The sequence below is a fragment of the Rattus norvegicus genome, chromosome 1, assembly GCF_036323735.1.
Source record: "Rattus norvegicus strain BN/NHsdMcwi chromosome 1, GRCr8, whole genome shotgun sequence".
In the NCBI taxonomy this organism is placed as follows: domain Eukaryota; kingdom Metazoa; phylum Chordata; class Mammalia; order Rodentia; family Muridae; genus Rattus; species Rattus norvegicus.
Genome location: NC_086019.1, coordinates 229,285,261 through 229,300,146, shown reverse-complemented (window position 1 = coordinate 229,300,146; position 14,886 = coordinate 229,285,261). Strand labels below are relative to the sequence as shown.

At 41.3% G+C, this 14,886-nt stretch overlaps 1 protein-coding gene and 1 non-coding gene across 2 annotated transcripts in view; one reads left to right on the top strand and one right to left on the bottom strand.

Moving 5' to 3' along the window:
• Trpm3 (transient receptor potential cation channel, subfamily M, member 3) overlaps window positions 1–14,886 on the bottom strand; it is an 884,432-nt gene that overhangs the window by 684,026 nt on the left and 185,520 nt on the right. The window lies entirely within an intron of this gene.
• LOC120100428 (small nucleolar RNA SNORA17) lies at window positions 4,180–4,311 on the top strand. The gene has a single exon (XR_005500186.1). It is a non-coding gene; the product is annotated as a small nucleolar RNA SNORA17 (small nucleolar RNA).

Below are 14,886 nucleotides of genomic sequence, written 5' to 3'. Positions count from 1 at the left end.
CAGCTGAAGGAAGAAACTGGGGAAATACACATCGTGGAATATGATTTAACCTTTAAACAGAGAAAATTTGCCATTCGAGACATCTCAGATGAAACTGGAGGACCCCATTTAAGTAAAACAAGCCAGACACAGAATAGCACAATCTCAGCTGTACACATGAAATTAGAAACACTGACCTCATAGTAGCCCAGAGTACAAGGGGTTGCCAGGGGTCGGGGCCAGGGGTCAGCGGTCATGCAGAAGGGGCAGGGATCAGGGTCCAGGGACCAGGGGAGGGTGGGATAGTGAAACTCTGAGCAAAGCATACATTTCAGTTAAAGTAATAGTGCAGAAGTTACATTGGACAGGAGGCTAAGTACATTAATAACGATGTTTTAAATACTTGAGATATTTAGTCTCCAATTAAGGGAGAGATATCTCTTGTACTAAGAAATAAAAAAAAATATAAAAGACTTTAAGCATTCCCACTGAAAAAGCATATGTTAATTTGAAGTAGCCATTTGACAAGACTATAGCATACATGGTTACATAGTTAACATTATATTTTTTTCATCTAATAATTTAAAATGTAATTCTTCAAAAGGAAACTAATCTGGAGTTGTCTAAAGAGCAACCTAGTAAAGCTACCTTTAAAGAGTGCGTGCAATTTGCAAAGCATGTTAGCATCCTGTCTAGCACATATTTAGTTTGTGAAAGCTTTATAGGTACGTAAGGACCCTCGACAAAAATGAAGCAATGAACTGAGAGGAATCTCCCTTCCTGCCTTCCCTGAATAAGAATGGCTGAAGAGTTCTACAGAGCAACAGGAAGACCCCCCACACACACACACACCAATTTCAGAGTTAACTTTCATTTCAGAAAAGCTATTCTGGAGTTTTCCACTTACCGTGTTTGTTCCTATGCAGCCTCTGCAGTAGGCCAAAGGCGCTGGGTCTAAGCATTTGCCTCAGTTTCCTGCTGCACAAGATGTAAGAAACCAGGCAGACCCCTGCACACTCGTCCATCTGATCCCACATGTCTAATTGTCTACTTGAATGTCCAAAAGGGGCAAAGAGTGCTTTGATCCCTTTGCGATTTCCCCTCATGTACTTCTTAAACATCTTTTTTTTTTATTGTCCTTCTAAATAAGCCTAAAAACTTTGCAGCCTACAGAATCAATCTCTGGTCACAGTGAACCTGAACGAGTATATCACTTTGTGATCTGCTCATTATTTTCGGTGGAAAACTGTCTTTATTTGACCATTTTAACTAAGTACACTATAAGATCCTAAGTTTGAAAAAACATGCTGTGAATGTCCTTTCTCCTGCAGGGAAGCGAGCCTCACCTCTTGCTTCTTATAGACAGCTGCTGCCACAATTATCTTGTTTTTAAAAGTGAATGATCTACAGCCAACCAAGAGTGAGTGGTTAAATCAAAAGGAAAAAAGATTCGTATTTACTGTATTCCCTCTGATCTCCTTCCAAGACTCCAGTCACAACATATGCCACAGGAATTTCAGGCCCTCTGAAGGCTGCTCCCTTTTTCCTCTCAGAGGTATGGTGACTATGAAAGTAAGGGGGGTGGTTATTAAACAGCCTGCCATTAAAAATGTCCAGGGTCTGCTTTGAGCCTGTGGCACCAGTGGGCAGTGAGGTCAGTCCCCAAGTGTTTGGGAACTTGCTGCAGTTCAGACTTCCTACATGGAGGCGTCTTCCTCTGTTCCCTACCACAGGGGCACACCATTCCTTTCCAGACTCAACATAAACTGTATGGCAAGTGCTGGGCCCTCAGCAGTGAATAGTGCTGACAAGTCAGGAGTCCCCTAGTTAGAGCACTGTGATAAAGGATTGAAATTACTTATGTGGGTAGCAATATGCATTGACTTGTGACTTCTGAGGTTTCAGTCTACTGTTAGCTGGGTTCACTTACTTTGGCCCAAAACTACCAGGGCACATCATGGTAGCAGGAGCATGTAGCATACACAGTAGCTATAGAATAGAGAGACCTAGAGGAAAACATTAACAATAAGACACACTTTTCTCAGTCGTGTACCCAGTGTCTTCCTGAAGCTCGAACTGGATTGATCCATTTGTGAGACCAAAGCTCTCAGGATACAGCCACTGTCACCAACAAGGTCTACCAACTAGGGATCAAGCTTTCACCACGAGAATCACTTAAGAAAGACACGCGATAAGCAAACTATAAGGCCCAGTCTAGGATACAAGGTGAGCTGCATACAAATGGTTTTAGTGCAAGGTAAATCCTGGGAGTGTTCAAAAGGTAGCAGTCTGATTGGTGTGTCTAGGAAAGTCTTACTAAGGAAGCGCTATTTGGAGGCACAGTTGGGGTATGAGGAGTTCACCACATAGATGGGGAGAAAGAACTCCAAGTGTTGAAAACCACTCTGTGCCTGGCTTGGGGGTCTTCATATAACTTCCCAGGGACCAAAGCTGTGAGCTACAACTATGTAGTGTACAGACTGGTGGAGACAGCTCGCAGGCAGGTAAAGAATTTGCGCTGTCTCACACATATATTTGAGTCTTAAGTGTATGGAGACAAGAGTCAACAGGTATTTGACAAAATAGACATTAGGCAATACCAGTAATCTATGTGATCTTCAAAAAAATGATGCAAATTTGGTCAATAAGAAGCAGGGAAAGATATGCACTGTAATGCCATTTGGATACTCATAATACATAAGTCTTAAAATTTGTAGAACATTTGTAGTTAAGGATCCTCACAATGCAGCATATCCAAATGTCCAGTTGTCAGAATTGCATACAATAATCAGAATGTAGCACCCTGGGAAATGCCTAGAAACATAAGCAGAATGGAATATTAGATGATCAGATATAATGTCACCCTTCTAAATGGGTGTCACAGTCGAACTGACATCTAACGCCAGGCTAAATCTGAGAAGCTTCTTTTGTAATGGGTGATGACTAACGCAGAGACCTGGAGATGTCTAGCTGCAAAAAAATGAGAGCGCAGAATGCTGAGTTTTACACAAGACATCTATTGTAGGGACACAATTTCAGCTATATTTTCTGGAAATTAATCCATGAGACTATTTCAGGAGAGAGAAGACAAAAACTATAGGCAAAGGCTTTGCTTTACTGGAAATTTATTTCTAAGACCAAGAGAAGATAATTCCTAGGAGAGTCTGCAGCAACATCTTTGCTATTCCAATTCTCTGAGGAGTAGTTTTTGGGGCACTCATGGGTGATCTCAGCACTGGTGTCTGTGCAGGATACCATCCTGAGGCCTAAGGCATTCTGACTCACATACCTTCATACTGTCTACAGCACATCAAAGTGTCCATGACCACAAAACCCATCCAAGAATCAGCCACTGGAGATCTCAAACATGCGACTCTAGTTTCATCCTGAATAAGTCTTCCCTGGTGCTCCTTGCTTGGTGTGACTCACTTTTGACTCATTTGTTAAGAGTCTCAAGCAGAAGAACAGAGATGAACCATGGGGAGCGGGGGAGAAGGGAAAAAACCTGAAGAAGAAAATGTTATGGAGATGCTGCTCCCCGCTCTCTAGCACCTGGTAGAACAACACGATGAAAATGCCTTTGAGGACATTTCACAACACATGATTATCTCTTTGATTGTTCCTCAGTAAGGTTCCTCAGTGCATTGAATGAGCCAAAGGAAGGACCCCAAACAGCATAAAAACGTCATAGTCACTCTTTTAAGAGGTCATGCACCAGCCCTCTCTGACCTCTGAAAATTCCAGTGTAGGAGGTAGGAGCCCCCATTTTCCTCCTGATGGGTAAGAAAACTGGGGGAAAGAATCAAGGTCATCTTTACAGACGAGCATATCTGAACACTGCACACTGAGCCATCCCACCATATTGTCTTCTTTTGTACTCATTTCACACATCATAAAACATCTCATTTTTCTACCTCTGCCTCCCGAAGATCAGCCTTTTGATCAAAAGATAGAATTTTAAAATTTGCTCAATGTTGACATTTAAAAGAATCCTGATGAATGTGCTGGGCACATGTGGGTGTAATCATTTCTCATTAATACTACATAAAGAATGTTTAAGTCCCACCACAAGGTGTTTTAACAAAGAAATACATTTAATTTGCATGATTTCAAAGAAAGGTATTTTTGCATTTATGGTTCTCTTAAATCTGCATGTGGAAACTTTATTATTTTAAAAGAATTAATAAAAGGATTAATTAGCCTGCCCCTAGAAGTGTTGCAAGTATGGCTGTTGTGTTGCATGTTTGTCAGTTGGCAGCAGAGAGGAGAGAGGCTGTATATATACTGAGCATTCTGACCCATGAACATCTGAATGATTAGTAGCCTAACATTCCAGAAAAAAAAAGCGAGACTATAAGAACAGAACCTGGGACTGTACACATACACATGCATGCAGACAAACACACATGCATTTGCCGGAAGGAGCTACCCTGAGATAACCATCAATCAGACACTGCAGGGAGGCCTTTGCATGGGGAGGAAGGATAGACCATGCCTGAGACCACTCCTGAGATGACCCCAGACACTCCAAATCCCTGGGTGCTACTAAGAGAAGCAAGTGAGTGCTGGAGAATTGGAAGAGGAAGAGAAAGAGAAGGATATTGCACAAAAAAGAGAGGCAGAACTTGAGACTTGACGATAGTGAGGAACAGTCTGCTGTATCAGGTGATGGTGGTGACCTGGACAGTGCTGCCACTGAGGGCCACATCTAGGTCCATGGCCCTGCAGCAGAAGGGCTCTGTTACCACTGAAGGCCAGGCAGAAGTCCCTGGTCTAGGTTGCTGCCCAGGGAGATGTTGATGTCTGAGGACTGTGCAGACGGGACCCACCCCTCACCTGGACAACCTCAGAGACCTAACCCTGGGGTCACGAGAGCAGAAGAGCTGTTCCTGCCCCTCACTAGCTTCAGCACCCAGGAAAGCAGGCCCTGCAGCTTGCCTGGGTAGCACGGTAGATGTGACCCTGGGGAGGGGGTGGAGAGGGTGTGGGTAAGCTAGTCAGAGTGTGAACATGGGAGACCTGGCTCCCAATACTTGTTTGCTGTGTGGTGATGTGGGTGAAAAAAAATGACCTACCCAATCTCCCCCCTTTCTACTTATGGTAGGCTGGAGAACTGGTCATGGGTTCTGAGAGGTGGCGAACTGGCCATGTCCTCATTGGCTGCAGCTTGTTTGGGCAGAAGGAAGAGCTAACTCTGGTAGCAGGGGTTGCTGGCAAACCAGCTAGAGGGAAAAAGAGTAGGAGAGACCTTAGGGTGACTCAGATATCTCTCGGACCCTGATCCAGGGCTCTGAGCTGGCCCACTCCAACATCTACCTCATTCATGAATTGATAGAATGTATGAAGAGGTTGGTCCTACAGATCCAAAACTACAAAATCTCTATGACACAGGTCAACAACAGGATATCTGAATGGAGTCCCAATGAGGTTCTAGTATCGATAGAGTACCAAAAGCCAGAGGCCTCATAACAGACCAATGAGTCATTGTAGTGAAAATTTGCAAGCAAGGAAGTATAGACAGAACTGTATACAGTAGGACAACACTGTGACATACTATATCTTTCACTCGAGAATTTTTTCTCTGTTGTGGGTGAGATTATAAGGGGAGAGGGCAGATAGAGAGATGAATGGGATTGGGGTATATGACGTGACATTCATAAAGAATCAATAATTTTTTTTAAAAGATCAATTAGAATTTATATAGCACAAAGAAAAAAATGTGGTTAATAAAGCCCCTCTTTCTATATTGCTTATAAAATATGTTTAAAAATTAAAGTATCTAAAATAAAAATTGTTTGTAAATAGGTTCAGAGGGAGTTGAGAGAGAGAGAGAGAGAGAGAGAGAGAGAGAGAGAGAGAGAGAGATATTCAGGTATCTGCCAGAAGCCAGAAGAGGGAGGCCAGAAAAGGGAATCAGAGCCTCTCAAATGGAGTTACAAGCATTTGTGAACCACCTGCCATGCGTTCTTGTATCCAATCTTGGGTCCTCTGGAAGAATAGCAATGACCCTTAAAAGCTGTGTTATCTCTCTAGCTCCAATTCTTTTTTTTTGTAATCTTTAAGAATTCTTTAAGCACAATACTGCATGTCCTGTAGACACCAGATAGGTGATCAGAGGAGGAGGAGGCATATTTCTGACAACTTAAATTCTCTAAGGAGCTCACTGAAATTGTTCTCTTTCATGTCCTTTAGAAGAAGCAACCATTTGGATATGAGGGAGTAGATTAAACAATAACAATTTGTAATATTTTGGAAGTGATTCCTTGTGATCTGAGTGGATGTGTGCTAATAGCTGTTGCCTTGTGGTCCCACCATAGCAACCAAGGTTCAAGGCATCTGATTCCCAGTGTACTAACCGCTTCCAAGGCTTCCTTACCCCAGCATTGGTTTGAAGTTTCTGTTCAAATGCTTTGCCCTCTCCACTGTGTACACAGCTGAGAGCTGTCCATGGGTGTGTTGTGGGAGTGGAGCATCATGGGAAAATCCTTCCCACAGGAAAAGGCATCAGCATATGTGCTCATGTTTCTCTAATATCCAACATTCGGCTGCATGCTTTGACTGCCACTCATTTTCCCCTCATCTTCTGAGCCAGTGTCTGCTTTTTCTATTTTTCCCTCTTGCGTTTTAAATCCAAGGGAGCTGCTTAACTGAAACCTGACACTGTTACTTGTATTTTTTTAATCAAAAGACACTGCATTCCAAGTTCCCTTTGAGCACTTGTAGTTTATCCTGAGTGTCATCCAGTGTGCTATGCTGTTTCCCATCTGCCTAAGGGATGAGAACTGATACCTGTCACCAGATACAATACCATAAACAGGTGAGGCTACACAGAAACATAAATAAAAGTAGCTTTACTTTGATACTTAATTATTTTCTGTGACAAAAATGCAATCCAGCCTCTAAAGGTTTTGAGATTTTGTAACACACTTTTATGGACTAAAGGCTCCATGTTATACTGCAGAGGAACAGTTTTCTTTGTTTTGCTTAATTGGAGCTTCGTGCCAGTTGTTGGCAAATTTGCACTTCCTAAGTTCTCCAGTCTGTGGCAGTCACTGGTCCATTCTTTAGTGCTGAGTACCCATACACAAGGTATCTCATACATAAATCATAAATGACAGGTATCTTATATACATGACACCATGCAGTACTGGATTGATTTACTTAGCATAGTATTCAGTATTTCTATTAATTGTTACAACTCTAATCCTTTGAAATGCTATGTCTTTCTACAGGAAAAAGAAATCTCCTTCTTCCCCTCTGACTCTTACAATCCTTCCTCCTCGTTTTATGAGTGTTCTCTGGGCCCTGGGTGGGTAGTGGGTGGAGAGTTGAAGGCGTCTCATTTAAGACTGAGTGTTCCAAGATTTCTCACTCTGCATAATGCCCCAGTTGTGAGATGACACACATACAGTCTCATACAGACTGTGGCAGCATGCACTGGGCCTGCACAGGTCCAACCAGATAGGGTTCCATCACTGAGAGAGGAACTAGACACAAGCACCCATCCCTAACCAAAAGAAACATCTCCAGTGGATAACCACTGGCAGAGAAAAACCTGGTTCTCTCCAATGGAGTCTCACTGGGTTTATAAACCACACATAAGGGCAGTCCCCATGTCCAGGATTAGACAGGAAACACAAAACCAACTCAAAAGTAGTTTTGGAGATGTTTTTGCCTCATATTGTTTTATTTGGGCATTAATAAATCTTACTTGCAACCTTTTGCCTGAATATTATGTTTTTCATTTTTGTGTTTGTATGAGGTGTGTGTGTGTGTGTGTGTGTGTGTGTGTGTGATTCTTCTGTTTTTCTATTATTATTATTACTATCATTATTATCACTATCATTATTATTATTGTTTATTCTCTTGTTGATTCCTAAAGATCAATAGAAGAAAAGATGAGAGGCTGTTTGGGTGCAGAAGATCTGGGAGGAGATGAGACTGGGAAAATTATGATCAGAATATAGTGTATGGAAAAAATTACTTTTCATAAAATTTTTTAAAGAAGGTAAAAGAAGTTATGTAAAATTTTAAAAGTTCTTTTTAATTCCACATGACTCGACGTGTAAAAAAAAATGAACAAAGTTTAACTGTTATTCCTGTATGATAAACTCAGGGAGAGTGTCAGAGAAGCTATTCCTTCTGCCTGGAATATTGTATTTATTTTCTCCTTGCTTTTACCTGTGTCCTGACCTCCTCACTTCCTTATGTCATCCTCCAAGTCTCCACATACATTATGTCACCCCCTTAAAAGAGACTCCGAAGACCTTAGCTAACCCATCTCTCCACTATCATTTACTCTTCTAACACCCTACATTACTTAGCATGTATCAAAACGGTAACACATAAATGACATGTATGATCCTATTTGCCGCCCTTACAGATAGACGCACCAATGAGAGCAAGACATGTTTTGGCTTTATCTATCACCGTGGCTCTATGTCCAGCAAATGGCTGCCCCTAGCAGCACACAGCAGATAGTTGTTGAATGAGTGAATTAGTGAATAATAAATGTATGAGTATGCTATTGGCTATTAATTTGCTATGTGCACTACATTGTACTTTTCTGTCTCTCTACCGGGCCCCAGGGAGATTTGGAAGGGCAGGGAAAATTCTTATGCAGACTTTTGCTGCTCTCTCCCTCAGGACTTGAAAGTCCCGATGTCATATCCCATTTGAAGTGATGACACTTTTAAAAAAAAATCCAGAAATATAAATGGTCATTTGTTTAACCTTATATATTCTAAATTGGATGGGCTGAAGCTGGGCTTTTGAGTATTGTTTTGTTAATATTCTCAGGGGTGAGGAATAATGACAACATCCATCATCACATGAATGCAACAAACCTCTGACAGCGTCTAGCGTGCCCAAGAAAGGCAGAGATTCCTTGGCATCTCCGTCTCAGACTCTTCCAGCAGCCACCCTGGAGTCATTCCTGATATTTGAAGCTGTTACCAGGTCTGATGAGCAGATGACCAGGGCTACGATGCTTAGAAACTGAAATACTCTATGTGAATAATGTAAAAATGGCTTGTGGTTATTGGTCTGTGTGATAACTTGTATTGAGCCTGAGATACATGTGAGGTGGAGGAGTGACCGATCAATCAAGCAGTGCTGGTACACAAAGTGAATATTAAATCTCGGTCTGTCTCATTGTATATGAGATCACACAGCATGACTGTGGAGGGTGAAAGTCAACGGTCTGAATCAAACTTATTCTGCCTAGTATTCGAATTCTATGGGCCCAGTCTAGTTTTTGTTCAGAAGTATACTTCTGTCAAACTTGGTTGTGCAGTATATACTGGGAGCGGAGCATCATGGGAAAATCCTTCCCACAGGAAAAGGCATCAGCTTAAGAACTTTCAGTAGTGCTATTCCCCTTAGAATATATCTCAGACCTTTATAAAACCTTATAACCTGGCCCTAGAATGCTAGAGTCACCCCCGTCTAACTCCCATACTTATCGCAGCAAATGATGGGTGCATTCCTTATAGCACCTAGTTTCCCTGTTCTTGGAGTCCTAGAAAGCACTGTTTCTCTTAACTGGAATGACCTCCCTCACTCGGTGTTCACTTAACACTTAGTTTCCTTGTAAGTCTACCCTAAACTCTACAATGTTAAGAAGAAGCAAGGTGACTCCTAAGGATGCTCTCTTCCTGGTACGCACATCCTGTGACAATTCCCTATATCTACCATCAACACCAATCTATGGGACCAGTTGAATATGGTAAGAATGTGACCTTCAAGGGTAAAGCATGAGATGCCTGAGGCTCTCTATGTCAATGCTTTCAGGGGTCTCTTGTTTTGGGGAAGAGTATCAACTTCCCATGAAAACTCTCCCTGGCTCCAACAGAATGATCCAGGAGGGAAGAACTGGTGTCTCTGTGCTAACTGTCAATAGACGTAAGCCTTCTTGGAAGGTGATACTCAAGCCCTGTAAAGTATTTACACACAAGCAACTTCCTCCAAGTTGCTACACAGCCAAGTCATTCCTAAGTTACTATGTGGCAAACAAACAAAACAAACAAAGAAAAACAAACATCAAACAAAAAACCCTTATAGAATACTGTATTTCAATCTTCTGGTTTGAGGAACAATTCTTAGACAGCAAGAGTAACTACTGTATCTTTTCATGCTGGTCTCCTGGTAGTTAATTGAAAGAGACCCTACCATCCCACAGTATATGAAACCATCCATTTTACTTTCTTTCTCACACACATGCATATCCTGTTACTTGCCTTTTATTAAGTTGGTTATTTCCTGTCCTTCTCAAGTGAAGTTTAAAATCCTTGAAGACCACAATTTTGCCTGCCTCTTTCATCAAGGTGCATGCTCAGAGCTGGGTCATCTAGACCTGAAACTCGATGAAGGTCCGTTTAAAGAATAACACAGCACTCTGAAATTTATATTTCACTTGCTTTTCCATGATGCATAGGAAGTGTATGAGTTAAGTTCCAATCTCTAGCTCCTTGATGTCTTACCTAGACCAGATTCAACACAAGATACAGGAGACATCTGTGCCTAGCCAGGCAGGGGAGCCAAACCTCTCAACTACATTCTAAGCAAAGCTTTATGCTCTGGACTGAATGCAGGATAAAGATGTCTTTGAGTGATTAACATTGTTTGTAAAGTTTTCGTGTAGAGGATGAAGTCTAGGAGAAACGCACAGGGTGTAGTGAAGATGACATTTAAAAAACAAGAAGACCTTGGATAAAGTCGTAGGGGATCAGAGCCAAGGAGATGAGATAACCACCATAAAATGAAGACATGGAGAGGTACAAACTGACTTCACAAAATGAAAATGCAATTCAAACACGAAGGATACATTTTCTGATAATGAAATCGCCCCAGAAATTTGTACTTGAGCTGTGCAGAAGTGTTTTAAGTAGCTATTCAGAGACACTTGCTCTATACCTAGCAATGATCTTTTAGTAAAACATATATCTTATCATTTAGCCTAGAAACACGCCCTCTGACTCCACAAGCATACAATAGGCATAGGATGCATGTACAATTTCATGACTCAAACTGGAAGTTGGTCTATAGGTGCACAGTATGCCTACGTCCTATGCTCATATCTTGTACTTCCTTGTGCTTTCTTTTGAGTTGCTATCTGTGTGTGCAGGGGAGAGAGGGGTGGAACTGAGTTCATCTCTATGCTTATTTTCAGCAGGCCTTAGCTTCTCTGGCTTAGGTCTTGCCATTTTTTTTATAAAGGCACAGATACAAAGTACCTTTTAATCATCATTTCCAAAAATGAAGAATTGAACATATTCCTACCTACCCTCCCCCATCTGATATGTTCCTGCCTGGTGCTACTGTCCAGTTATGTTGCCTAGAAAAATACTGTTATAAAGACACATCATTCTGGAGGCTGAAGTTGGATTAGTCCACTTGTTTGGGTTGAGTTTCACTTTGTAGCCTAGACTAGCCCAGGCTGACTTCTAACTCAGAATTTTAATGCTTCAGATAGCCCAGTGACAGGTTCCAGATATATTTGACTTCCTATCAACATTTTTAAAAGAAAGAAAATTCAAGTCTCTTAACTTTATAGTGGGTTTTTTTCTGTGAAGGTAAATGGCTCAGGGAACTACAAGCTTGTGTGAACATGTCAACCTCACAGCTTTCAACAGTTGAAAAATAATGTAAGTCTTAATAGGCTAACAGTAGTTTTTCCTTTTCTTGCCCTAGTATTCAAAATACACACTGACAACACTTTTCTACATTTAAAACTATCAAGTCTGTTTTCCATTTTAAGGTGTTACTATTGCATTCGTAATGTCACACGTGGAAAGTGTCCCGTGTTTTTGAACTTCACGTTTGGGAAATTGTTTCATTATGAACACAACTTAGCAGTAGTTCACTGATAAAGGAAGTACAGAAACTCTGGTAACAAGAAGAGATATTCTTCTGATGGGTCTTGCTAAGCAGGAAACACAAACCCTCTTCGGAGTAAAGGAGCATCAAACTAGAGATAAAACAAACACAAACAAACAAACTAAATAAAGCCCACATATAATTGATCTATAGCTTGCTCACGGTAGAAGCAGCAAACATGACTCTGTGGAATTCTCCATGTGAGAAGACACTTTCAGGCTGAGCAGCCTAGACATAGAAAGCTGAGTCAATTTCCACCAGGTCAACAACTACAAAAGCTGTCCTTTGACTCACTCAAGAGACATGAGGAGAAAGGGTGCGCGGGGTTGTGGTAAGAAATGATAAAGGCGTATTTAGTGTGAATCTCTAGGACTTCCAGCCAGCTCTTCTGAAGAACTGTTCAGTGCCACTCTGTTCAGTACCCACTTGCTAGGCCAGCTGGACTCTGAGGGGTAATTGGAGTAACAGAGGGAATACTGTTTGACACACAGTGTGAGAGCTTTGCTTGAAAGGACTCTTGGCAAATGAGCCCTGTCAGTGATTTTGAACCAGACTGAGAGGGCATCCTCCTCGAGCAGTGTCTGGCATAGAAAGCCTGAATGTATTTTTGTTCCTTTTCTTTTCTTTTATCCTATCTTCAGCAACAAAGACATCAAGAAAATAGATATAGCATACAGAGAAACTGACACTATTTTACAGGCAAATATAGTTTCATATAACCCAATTCTAAACATTAAGATTTATGATGATGATGATGATGATGACGATGATGATGACGATGATGACTCCTGCGAACATTTTAGAAAAAGGGTGTATTTTAAGCTGGAGGGATGACTCAGTTCATAAAGTACCAGCCTTGACCTTAATCCCCAGGACCAGGTAAACGTGTGTGACTGCAATCCCATCAGGCCAAGATGGGGAGGGAAGACAGGGTGACCCACAGAACTCAGTACCAGCAAGTCTAGTCTACCTGATGAATTGACAGAGCAGTGAGAGACCTGCTTCAAACAAAGGTAGATAGAGATCAAGGAATGATACTGGAAGTGGTTCTCTGACCTCCACATGCATGTATACTCAGGTATTTATAAACACACAGGCTCTCACACACATTTAAAATGTGTATAGCATTTAAAATGTAAGTACTAAAATAAGGGGAGCAAAAATATCTATTTCTCATCCTATCACACAAAGCTCAAAGAAGCCAGTGTGTGCCGTCACAGCACTACAGAGACATCAGGTATGGATATACACACACATGCATCAGCTCATTTATAAATATAGTCATTTATTGTTATTTTATTTGGTAAGTAGCGGAGGGGCATAGAAGACACAAAGATGAGAGTCTCCATAGTGAAAAGATTGAAGTCAGCAATGTATATACTAGACTAGGCTCGCACAAATATACACTGAACCCGGTTCACTCCTATATACCTGATTCATACTGTAGAACTATCACATCAGTCATTTCTATACTTAGCCCAATGATTTTATATGAATACATATTTACAACTCATAATCAGCTCATGTGTAAAGTAGCATTTAAACACATTATCACTGTTAGAACCAGAGGCCAGCATCTCACAATGCTTGGGGAGCGATCCATTGTGAATAACAACTCTTCAATGTAGCTCCTAGGATCTGATTCCTCATGCTCAGAGAAACAAAACCGACATTTGACTTGTTCTGTTTTCTCTTTTTCATTGGACCCAGCTCCACTGATGCAGTTCTTCCACAGTGGTTATGACTGCATTAGAGTGAAACTCTAATGACTGCATTGTGGTGCTGATGAGAAACAATGCTGATGTTAGAAGAAAGAGAAGCTGGCTCTGTTCGCTGCTCTCTAATTGGGAGGTCTGTTTTACGTCTTCTATTCTACTTCATCCTTTGGGAGATCGACCTGGTATTAGCCGACCCATTATATATCAGGAAGTCATAGTTGTGGCCGACTATCCAGCTATACGTTCCCAATAGAGCTGTCATCAAAGGGGGCTTTGTGGTATTTGAGAACCACATTAAACTTACTCTTAACCTGCTTCCCAGGGTGCTAATGAAGGAAGCTGTGGCCATGATGATATGAGACTCTTTGGGGAGAATCTGCGTCTCAAACGATGATGTTAAATTTCTAACCCTTCTTGATCTTGTACCTAGAGCAAAGCTAAGTTCATACAGCCCTGCATCATCCACCAGGTAACACAAACTGTATTCTCTAAATAACTTAGAACTTCCCAATGGCAGTGTCACAATATCTCAGTGATGTCCTACATGTTCTTCTCCATGACAGTCCTGGGTAATTCTGTGTCTCCCAAATCCATTTCTCAGCTCCTCAAAGGCTATGATTGATGCTTCTTGTTATTTGCAAATGACAATACATAACTATAATTCCAGTGAACGGTGTTAATACTTCCCTATCTATTACCAATGACTTTGTAGACATATTAACTTGTCCATAAGCTCACTCTTGTTTGTTAGTTCTCTAGGCTGCTGCTTGGGGATAGACAACTTCTTTTGATCACTGGTGTGTTGGACAGAAACGTCCCTTGAGTTGTATATCTTGAGTTTAACTTTTCAAGTCTCCAGGTAGATTTGAGCATGTGTGCTGTACAAAGAGCTCTTGGTGCTGTCCTTACACTACAAAAGCTTCGACTGTGTTCTGGAACTAAGGAGCTTTGCTGACATTATCCTGACATCATGAAGAATGGCACAGCTATGTATCACCACAGGAGGACAACCTCTTTCAGGGAAATTATCAGCCCTGGGAAACAACAGGCTCATACTATAAAACAAAGACTCCAGAGAGGGAGACTTACACAACAGAGCAAAGGTGGCTGATTATAGAATTTTTTCCAGGCAAGAGGGAGAATAGTTAAATATTTGTCCATATGGCTCTTTTGGCGAAAAACAAAGTATTAAAAAATTAATTTAGATAAGAAAACATTTTCATCAAATAATAAAATTGCAATTTCCCCAAGCACATGGGCCAGTGTTAAACTCGAATCTACACCATGAAAGGAAGGTGGTGTGACACAGGGA